At 38.9% G+C, this 11,030-nt stretch overlaps 1 long non-coding RNA gene across 1 annotated transcript in view; it reads left to right on the forward strand.

Moving 5' to 3' along the window:
• The first annotated feature begins 4,837 nt into the window (after nt 1-4,837).
• Nucleotides 4,838-11,030, forward strand: part of LOC114477197 (uncharacterized) — an 87,044-nt gene continuing 80,851 nt past the window's right edge. Inside the window, exon 1 of the long non-coding RNA XR_003675678.1 lies at nt 4,838-5,111. This is a non-coding gene — a long non-coding RNA (uncharacterized LOC114477197). The remainder of the gene's footprint in view (nt 5,112-11,030) is intronic.

The raw sequence follows: 11,030 nt of genomic DNA on the forward strand, positions 1-11,030 counted from the left end.
GTTTTTCTCTTAGCTCTGTCTGCTAGCGTAGCTTCTCTTCTTCACTGCTAGAATATCTGCATGCCAACCGACCACTGTGTTACCAGCGCCCTCTGCTGGTCCAAACAAATATGACGTAAATCAGTGCAATGACGGTTTTTTTTTTCTTTTAAAGTCTAATTGTTAAGGCACAAAATACATTTTCAGTTGCACTTTTAAAAGAAAAAGAACTATTATGCAGTTTTGCATTGTTTATTATAGAACCAGAATTTAAATTAATAGTTAAATTCTGTATTATTCCTTTATTTATTTAATTCAAGATTTATTTTTAGTTAAATTGCATTGTTTTGAATAGTTTATCAAGGAATTCTTTTGACAATGAAAAATAAAAGGAAAATAATACAGTGTTTTCTAAAATTTGTCTACAGTCCCATTTTGTAAATGAAAAAATCGTGAGAGAATCGTATCGTGAACCCAGTATCGTGAATCGAATCGTATCGGGAGTTGAGTGAATCGTTACATCCCTACTTTTGAACCAGCTGTAGATGTTTGATGCTCTTTTGGGGGATTCCTGTCAGAAGACCATTACAATAGTCCAGTCTGCTGGAGATAAAAGCATGGACCAGTTTCTCCTGATCTTTCTGAGCCATTAAACCTTTCACTCTGGAGATGTTCTTTAGGTGGTAGAAGCTGTTTTTGTGATAGATTTGATCTGACTGCTGAATGTAAGATCTAAGTCAATCAGAACACTAAGGTTTTTGACTTGGTCTTTAGCTTTTAAAGATCGAGACTCAAGATAATTGCTGATAGCAGTCGTCTTTTCCTTGTTACCAAAGACAATCACCTCCATCTTGTCATGGTTTAGTTGAAGGAAGTTTTCACTCATCCAGCAGTTTACTTTTTCTAAACAGTCACACAACACCTCAATGGGACCATAGTCATCTGGGTTCAGTGATAGATATAGTTGTGTGTCATCTGCGTAGCTCTGATAATCAACCTTACAGTTCTGTAAAATTTGTCCCAAAGGAAGCATATAAAGGGTAAACAGAAGGGGTCCAAGAACAGAGCCCTGAGGAACCCCACAGGACATTGGTAATCTGTCAGATTCAAAGTTTCCAATGCTTACAAAATAGCTTCGCTCCTCCAAGTATCACTTAAACCATTGTATTACTTTTCCATTTAGTCCAACCCACGTTTGCAATCTGTGCAACAAAATTGTATGATCTACAGTGTCAAATGCAGCACTTAGATCCAATAGAATGAGAACAGATACTTTTCCTGAATCAGTGTTCAACCTTATGTCATTGATCACTTTGATAAGAGCAGTTTCAGTGCTGTGATGAGAACAAAAACCTGACTGAAATTTATCAAATATTTTGTTGAATGTTAAGAATTGACTCAGTTGGTTGAAGACCACCTTCTCAATGATCTTGGCTATGAATGGAAGGTTCTGATTGGTCTATAGTTAGCCAGTATAGAGGCATCCAGTGTTCTCTTTTTTAACAGAGGTTTCACAGCAGCTCCTTTAAGGGATTTTGGTACGGTGCCTGATTGGAATGAGCAGTTAATTATCTGACACAAATCAGTAACAAGTGACTTTACAACAGTTTTAAACAAGTTTGAGGGTATTGTGTCAAGGCAACACTTTGATGGATTCAGCTGCTGAACAGTCTCCTCTATTGTTTTTGGGTTCACTGTATTAAACTCTAACATTGTAGTTGACTCCTCCCTCAGTGGTTGAAGCTGTTCAAGCTTTTTGTGATTTTGCTGGTTTGTTCTGATGTTTGACCTTATTGATTGTATTTTTTCATTGAAATATACAGCAAATTCATTGCATTTCCAGCTGACAGTAATTCAGGGGCTATCTGATCTGGGGGGGTTGTGAGCTTTTCAATTACAGAAAACAACGTGCGAGAGTTGTTGACATTTTTGGCAATAATTTCAGAAAATTATTGCTGCCTTGCTTTGAACAAGCCATCATTGAATTTTGTATAGTTCTAGATGAATTTGGAGTTTTGTTGATCTCCATTTACGCTCAGCTCTTCTACAGTCAGATTTCAAATTCTGCATTATCTCAGTCCTCCTCCAAGGTGTTTTCTGTGTGTTTAGTTTTCTCTTAATTTTGATTGGAGCCACCACATCTATGACATTACAGACTTTTGTATTAAACTCATCCAGAAGATCATCAACTGTCTCAGCACTCAATGTTGGTGTCATTGCTATGGCTTCCATAAACTGTGCAATTGTGTTGTCATTTATGTACCTTTTCTTTAAACACACAGAAGTAGGGGGGACAGATGTTACAGTCTCTAGGTCAAAAAAGACACAGAAATTATCAGATAGAGCTAAGTCTCTTACATCAACAGCAGAGATATCAACACCTTTAGAGATAACCAGATCCAAAGTGTGACCTTGAGTGTGTGTCAGACCAGTCACATGTTGCGTAAGACCAAAAGTATCCATTAAAGCATACAGTTCTTTGGCAGTATTGTCCATGTTATTGTCTACATGAATATTTAAGTCACCTGTTATTATTAAAAAGTTGTATTTAGTGCATACAACTGACAGCAGTTCAGCAAACACATCCATGAATACAATCCATGTATCTGTACTTTGATCCATATGTGTGTTTTTCAATCCATGTGTAAAATTACGATTTGAAAAAAAAAAAAAGGTTGTTTGTGCGTAATCCGTTCCGTGTGTCTGTATTTACATACGTATACGTTTGTAATCAAACAGGGCCACTCTATTGGCTGTCTCTTTACGCTTGACTTTTGGCAAGCAAGATCTGTACATTTTTAAAATTTGTAACTTGCACAATACCGTTAGAAACCACCGCTGATATCAAATGATAGGCCCACCAATTAAAAATGTATTACTTACCAATGATCATTTTGATATATCACATGTATCGTCAAATGTTTGTAGTATAAAAGAAAACAAATTAATAAAGCCAACAATTTTTTGCGCTGTGCTGCCGTCAGCCTGTGGAATCAGCTTTAGCTTTTTCTGTATTGTGATGTCATAGAAGGGTCTGTACTTCGGCTGCCTGTTTCTGTCACGCAATTACTTCACATTCCACTAAATATGGAAATGAGGGAAGCATGGCTTCATTTATGACTCAGATTTTGATGTTGAATCTGGGGAACTCCGGACTACTCCCAGTTACATCTTTAGTAGTTTTTTTTTCACTGTTTCCAAAAAATGCGTGTTTTGCCTCCAATGGGCCCAATTGGAATTCTGCTGCCATCTATCTTTTTCAAGTTGTCCTATTAGGGTTGTGAGGGCAGCATCCTAAGAAAGGAAACCCAGACTTCCCTCTTCCCAGGCCACATTGTTAGCTCTTCTCGGGGATCCCAAAATGTTCCCAGGTCAGCCGGGAGACATAGTCTCTCCAGCGTGTCCTGAGTATTCCTCGGGCTCTCCTTCCGGTGGGACTTGATCTAAACATCTCACCAGGGAAGCGTGCGGGAAGCATCCCAAGCCACCTCATCTGGCTCTTCTCAATGTGGGGTAGCAGCAGCCCTACTTAGAGCCCCTCCCGGATAACTGAGCTTCTCACCCTATCTCTAAGGGTGAGCCCAGCTACCCTACAGAGGAAATTCATTTTGGCCGCTTGTACCCGCAATCCTGTTCTTTTGGTCATGACCCAAAGCTCATGACCATAAGTGAGGGTATAGAACAAAGATCGACCGGTGTAATTACCATTTTATGAGTGTATCCAATCGTGGGTCCTAATTGCGCAATGCTATTTCCGGGTTGCTTGACGGGGTGGAGCTCAAATGGTTTCTGACCGCAACACTGCAACACTGGAACACCACAAACACTGTTTGATTGTATACCGTGTGAAGTGTGGAGGTTTATTGGTGAACTGATTGCACTAATTGACACATTGGACTCAACTAAGTATAAAATAAAAAGAAAAAAGTATACATCAAGAAGTTGTACGTCACTTATCTCAAGTGACAGTGAAAGGTGTACATGGTGGGCACCTCAGCACCTCAGCCCTTTAATAACCCATCAAGGTACCAAGTAGTGGACTTGGCTATTACAACTAGTAAATCGAGAGCTTTGCCTTTTGGCTCAGCTCTTTTTACACCACGACCAGACGCTGCACCAATTTACTTGTCAATCTCCCACGCCATCTTTCCTTCACTTGTGAACTCCTCCACTTGGGGCAGGATCTGAGGGTCACAGCCAGATGGAGCCAACAGGACCACATCATCGGCAAAAACTAGCAATATTGTGTTTTGTATTGTATCGTGAAGTGCATCATCTCACCCCACTTGTATAAGGTTGATGAGATTCAAAAAGTTTGAGTTTGGTTCGAAAAAGCCATGTCTGTTTGGTTGATTTTAGGAAAACAAAGCTGATGTAGATCCTTACTCTCAGTGTAAAGAATCATGTGTGAAAAGTTTTAGTTTTTCCAATTCTGTGGATAAAAAAAGTCACTGAAAAGTTTGTATTAATGCAACCTCACTTGTACTGTGAGAAAAATTTTAATCTTGAGGTTAATGAAGACAAAATAATAATTCTCATCAGACATGAGATTATTTAGGTTTCTTAAAACTGTGATTTGATGACTTTGTAAAGGTGCTGTTAATGCTGAACAGTCACTTCATGGCTTTGCTTTTTTTTTTGCTTTTTTTTTTTTAAATCTATCAACAGCTTCTTTTTTTTATCTCATGTGCATTTAATTGACCCAAAACGTGGCAAATGGTACTTTGGAGATTTAGTAGCATTCTTATTCTAATCCAATCAAAGTGATTCACCACAGGACTCTCTAACAATGCACACCCATCCTTCACGTTCCCTTATGCCCATACTCTTCCGTGAAGCGGAGAATGGGAATGTGTGATTATACTGTATGGAGCTGGTGAGGGGAGTGTGTCAGAACGCCTGTGCCACACAATATGCTTAGAGAGATTGATGTTTTTGTCATCCACCTGCTTCAAAGCTGTAAAGGAGCAGGCTGATGCAAATAGAGAAACCTAGCCGAGCACGGCTGATAAACAAAAGAAGGAGAACCTCACCGCTCTTCCTTTGCACATCTGTTTTGGAGGAATATCTGAGGTTTCTGTTGGGGGGCACACTGGGCTTATACCAACACTCAGTCGTGCGCCTGGAAGTGGGTAAGTGTTGGGAACCTTTTTTTCCTCTTTGGGAAATTGGAATATTTTATATTTGAGGGATTTTTTGGTTAAATATGATGGATCGGTGCAGAGAAGCAGATGAAGGCAGCACCACTTCTCTTCCTCTCAGTCTTTCTCTACCACGGAGAGGAAAATTAGCAAGGCATTCTGCCCTGCCAGCTTTTAAAAAGATGACATTCCTGTTGCAAAAGGGCGTCTTGTAGCATTAGAAGATAGCAGAGGGACAAATGGGTGGTGAGCGCTCCTGTGGTCTTCCGTCTCTTCACTCTGACCGCTCAGCCTGCTGCTGCCTCCGTCTGGGAGCGGAATGATCTATGGTGCTTTGTTTATCGCTGGCCATGGTCACTTCTCTGGAACGCAATTGGCTGGAACTACACCGTGTGGGTCCTGCACCCTTAGCACCCCCCCCCTCTCTCTCTCTCTCTCTCTCCTGCTCCTATTCTCCTCACTCTTTGAAGCGAGACATGAGCAGAGTGCCATGTCCGACATTGTTTTAAGTCTTTCTTCTTCCTTTTTTTTTCTTTCTTGAATGATAATGGAATCTTTGCTTCTCAAATTTTGATTATTAGACATTTAAGCATTGTTTTAATGCCGTTTTCTTTATTTTGATACTCCTTCAGTCACTGATTTTTAAAAGATTCTTATACTATTATTTTATAACATATTTTACTCTTTTTAAGAATGCTGGTTTCAATACAATGAGATGAACATATGCTATTAAAGTTTAAAAAACTATATAAAAAAAACCTAACAAACAAATTAATTTCAACAGTTCATTTGTAAAGCACATTTATTGCAAACCTAAACTCATGTTTACCATAGCCCTGTACCATTTTTTTTAATAGGATCCATTGTGACCACAGTATAAATTGGGCTGATTTTTTTTGCTCCATAAGTACATTTAGGAGTGTTTGCATTTCTAGGTGTTTCTGTGTGTGTTTTTTCAGATAAGTGGTAGCACTGCACGGTGTATGAAGTCAGTCTGTGGATTACAGGCCTAAAAGACAGACATTTATCCAGAATGCTGTCTGGCATGAGTTGATGGGATTACAAGTGGCAGTGTATATATATGCATACTTTTTTACTATACAACCATATTGAACTGTATAGAAGGCAAAAAAACAAAGACTAAACTACTATAATATTTTCTATATTCTTTTTGTGTATTGGACCACTCAAGGCAGAAATTTTTTTCAAATGGTAGTAAGAACAAAAATCCAAATAACTTGAACATTACACAGTATATGTGTTTTAACCCTGTAATCATTGTTAACCATCTTGGAAAATCATTACATATAAATTGTGGACCTTATCTAGTGTGTGTTTAGTTATAATTCTGTTGAGTCATTGTACAGTAACAAAATGTGTTACATTTAGTCAAATGTGTCTTTAAAATACAGCTAGCACACTTTAAAGTATTGTTCTAAAACAGTGAGCTGAATACCAAATATAAACATGTGACTTAAAATAACATATAACAAATTAATAAAACCTTTTGATTATGAAGGAAAAAATAGGTATTAATAATGCTTAAAACCCCCAACACATTCAATTGTACAAAATGAAATAAATACATATTAAGCAATATTGCCAAATTTGTTGTTTATTATTCTTTTATGCTTTGCATTATACTTTTCTCATCTGACAGTCAAATGATAGTTATTTTCCTTTATTTTATTTTATTATTTGTCTGTCTAACCCTAAACATGAAGATATGAACTGATTTGTGTGTTACATCCTTTTGAACAAAAAAACATCAATGGACCTCTTGCTCTGACTCATTGTCATGTCAAAAACTAAAAACACAAAAATGAATTTGGTAGAAGTGGCTCAAACATCACATAGAACAAACAGGAGACACGTCCTTTTTTATGGTGTGAAGTAGTTTCTGCAGAGGCCGATTCAATCATTGAGTTCACAGGTGTGTGTGTGTGTGTGTGTGTGTGTGTGTGTGTGTGTGTGTGTGTGTGTGTGTGTGTGTGTGTGTGTATGTGTTTGTGTATGTGTGCGTGTGTGAGTGTGGTGTGTATGTGTGTGTGTGTGTGCGTGTGTGAGTGTGGTGTGTATGTGTGTGTGGTGTGTGTGTATGTGTAATGTGTATGTGTGTGCATGTGTATGTCTGTGTGTGTGGTGTGTGCGTACGTTTTTGTGTGTGTGTGTGTGTGCATGTGTGTATGTGTGTATGTGTATGTGTGCGTGTGTGAGTGTGGTGTGTATGTGTGTGTGGTGTGTGTGTATGTGTAATGTGTATGTGTGTGCATGTGTATGTCTGTGTGTGTGGTGTGTGTGTGTACGTTTTTGTGTGTGTGTGTGTGTGCGTGCGTGTATATGTGTATGTGTGCGTGTGTGAGTGTGGTGTGTATGTGTGTGTGTGTGTGCGTGTGCGAGTGTGAGTGTGGTGTGTATGTGTGTGTGTGCGTGTGTGTGTATGTGTGTGTGTGGTGTGTATGTGTGTGTGTGTTTGTGTGTGTGTGTGTGTGTATGTGTGTGTGTGTGTTTCTATTCAACACTCACTGAACTCATCCTTTCCTGACACTTTGAACAAATCAGAAACATAAAAACCATTTGGATCATCTTCTGACCCGAGCCAGATGAACATCTTAAACGGAGAAGAACGCAGATGCAATGCAAGTCCACTCGAGCTGATTAGTGTGTGAAGTGTGGTTGTTAGGCATACTGTGAAGTGTGCTCGTTATATAGCCAGCCCTGATGCTTGATTACTGGAGGCGCTCATGTTACCCACGGCTGTGTGCAAAGACGCTGCTGCTGGGATCTGATGTGTCCGCTGACTAATAGGAGAAAAATATACACACATCCTGTTTTGGAAACAAAAGATTTAAAGGAAAGGCAGAACCAGTGAATTGCATTCAGACAGTTCTGTCTTTGATAGTTCAAATTAATCACTATCTCAGATATGCTTAATAAAAATAAATAAATAAAATAAAATCCCCTGAAATTGTCTTCCAAAATCTATAATTTAACTTTCTATTTTTGCTCACAGATTATTGCTTTTTTTTTTTCTCACCCTCTTTTGTACTCGGCAAAGCTTAAGTAGTGCCAATTAAATATGTTGTTCCATATGCTGTATTATTGGACATGCTCCTTTGTAATGCATGAATCCCTTGGTAATTGTGTGACTGAACCTATTGCTGGTTTGAAATACAATGTGATTTATTTGTGTGTGTGTGTGTGTGTGTGTGTGTGTGTGTGTGTGTGTGTGTGTGTGTGTGTGTGTGTGTGTGTGTGTGTGTGTGTGTGTGTGTGTGTGTGTGAGGGGTGTAATAGCATGCTGTGATTCTCCATCTGGTCTATGCAGCGTTGGAATGGACCGTCCCTTTTTTTTACCCAAGCAGGTCTGAAATAAAGCTTCAGTGAAGGATCAATTCTTTTATTACTGAAGTCAGTCTCAGTAGTGCAGGCTATTATAATTATACATTCTAAATTTATCCCCCCCCCCCCCCCCCCCCACACACACACACACACACCACCCCACCCCAAAAATTCTTTATTACCACCTCTTCCACTGAGACTTGCATTTAAAAGACATGTTGGGCAGAATAGAGATTTCACAAAGTGACAAGGGGATAAATAAGCCCATAAACTCTAGGCTTTTACATTTTAAATGGGCAGACGGGAATGAAAAAAGGATTTTTGAATATCATTACCAGCTTTGCAGGGAGCAATTGAAATTATAAGCATAAGGAAAGTACCTGATTATTGTCCCTGCTCCAAAGCTTTGATACCTGCTCAACAAAGTATATGTGAGTGTGCTTCTGTTCCAAGATGCAGATATGTGCGGCAGCAGGATTTTCAGTCAGATTTGACACAAAGCTGAGGATGTGATGATGTGTTTGGCACTTTTCTAGTTTCTACCCCCTCCTCTGTCAGGAGGTTGTCTGCTGATGACACGTTTTATGATGCACTTGTGTGTATCTGTGTGTGTGGATTGTGGCGTTATCTTTTATTACTATGCAAAGTCCTCTGAGAAGACCTGCATCGGCTTCGGGTGGCGTTCATCCCCAAGTGTTAAGACTAAATAACATATGTTTGAATGTATCAATCATTTGCATTGTTCTTGTGGAGGTTATGAAGAATACAAAGCAACACGTGCTTTCATCCTGAAGTAACTGAACCTGCGGGAGCCACAAACAGTATCTGTATCAGATTTAAAGCCTGAAGCCTGCGTGCCGGAGCCTTATTGAACAAATTTGCAGCACTGAAACAGTTGAGGACAATAATGATCTGGACCCACTGGGGTCCAGTGCATGGCGCCCACAGGCTATCTGCTCGATCCTCAATCAATAGCTTTTTATTAAAATTGTTTGCAAGGCAACACAAATCCATATTGTTTTGCCTCGTACATGTGAAATATGACGGGAATATTTATATATTTTTTTCCAGATGAATGCAAAAAATGATTGGTTGATATGCATGAGAAAAAACTGAGGGGGCAGCGATTTGGCATTATTGGAAAAACCATTTCAACATTGATTTTAATAAAAGATGCATTTGTGATTCTCCTATTTTCTCTTCCCTCATCTGGACTGAATTAGTTTGCATATTATCCCTGGTATTAAGGCAAAATTAATAGCACAAGTAATTATAATACTTGTGTTTAATGATATGCTGCAAGGGTATATATTGATTCTGCTCGGGGAACGGGACTTACAGCTCTGCCTGACAACAGGCGTGTCACAGCACACTTCTCTGTGTGTGTGTGTGTGTGTGTGTGTGGATCACATTCAGCAGTCATTTACATTGTGCTCTAACAGTGATTAGGCTGTTGTTTTTCTACTCATAAGGGTTTTCTCACCCAACCACCTCTGACACCAGGGTCTCCAGGTTATAAGTGAGTGCTATTCTTTTAAATCTTCATGCTCGATGACAAGCAACAATTTCTTTGTTCACACATTAATTTTTGCCTTCCTGTGTATGCAATTTGATCACTATAAAACTCTTTATTGCTGTCCTATATATGTGCTGGGTAATATCTAAATTACTTGCAATGCATAAAGCTTGTAAAACACGTCTTTTCATTTACACTCACTCTAGTACCGGATGTATAATATCTTCATTTTCTGTTTTTACGCTGCCTTCTGTGATAGGTCTCTCCTTAACAAATTATATGAATTCATTTTTTTTTTTAGTTCAGCAAATTAGTCCCAAAAAAAACAGGTGGGAGAAGACACTGTGTGTTGAAATGTGGCAGAGAATGAGCTCATCCCAGAAAATAGTTTAAAGACAACATCAAAACACACGCCGGTGGTGATTCACAGTCAGACTGTAAAATATGGAGAATCCAAATGGTGATGTGTACCGTGTGCTTTTCAGGATGGTTTGATACACATTTATTTTTTTTTTTTACTGTTTGTAACTGTTTTTTTTGCCATCCTGACGACATCATAATTTACTTCTACTGGGAGTAAATTAAGCAAAGATGAGATCTTGATGTACATAAACAGAAAATAAATGTTTACAAGTAATGCAGTTGCTTGTTCTCCTTCACTTCAGTGACTTGTCACTGTTCTTCAGTGGGAGATGCAGCAGCAGTGAGAGGACAGTAGACTGCAGTAGCAAATACTGGCCAAAAGAGGGCAACATGATGTCAGAATTCTTAACCCCCCACCTCCCCCCCACCCCATCCACATTCATCATCACCTTTAACACCTTTCAAACCACTACTGATAATACTTCTAGCACTATTTAAAACCTCATTCCTGGTTAAATATCTAAGTAACCATAGTTTTAACCACTTCCTTCAGTCTGTAGCTTCTCCTTCCAAAGCTCGTAAACAAAACCACACATCTGATCACATAAGAGTGAATTACATCTTTCAGTGGTAAGGTGTAATCACAATGTGCATGGATGATGTATTTCCATACCACTCTGAATTACTAA

Source organism: Gouania willdenowi, chromosome 15, assembly GCF_900634775.1.
Source record: "Gouania willdenowi chromosome 15, fGouWil2.1, whole genome shotgun sequence".
Lineage (NCBI taxonomy): Eukaryota > Metazoa > Chordata > Actinopteri > Blenniiformes > Gobiesocidae > Gouania > Gouania willdenowi.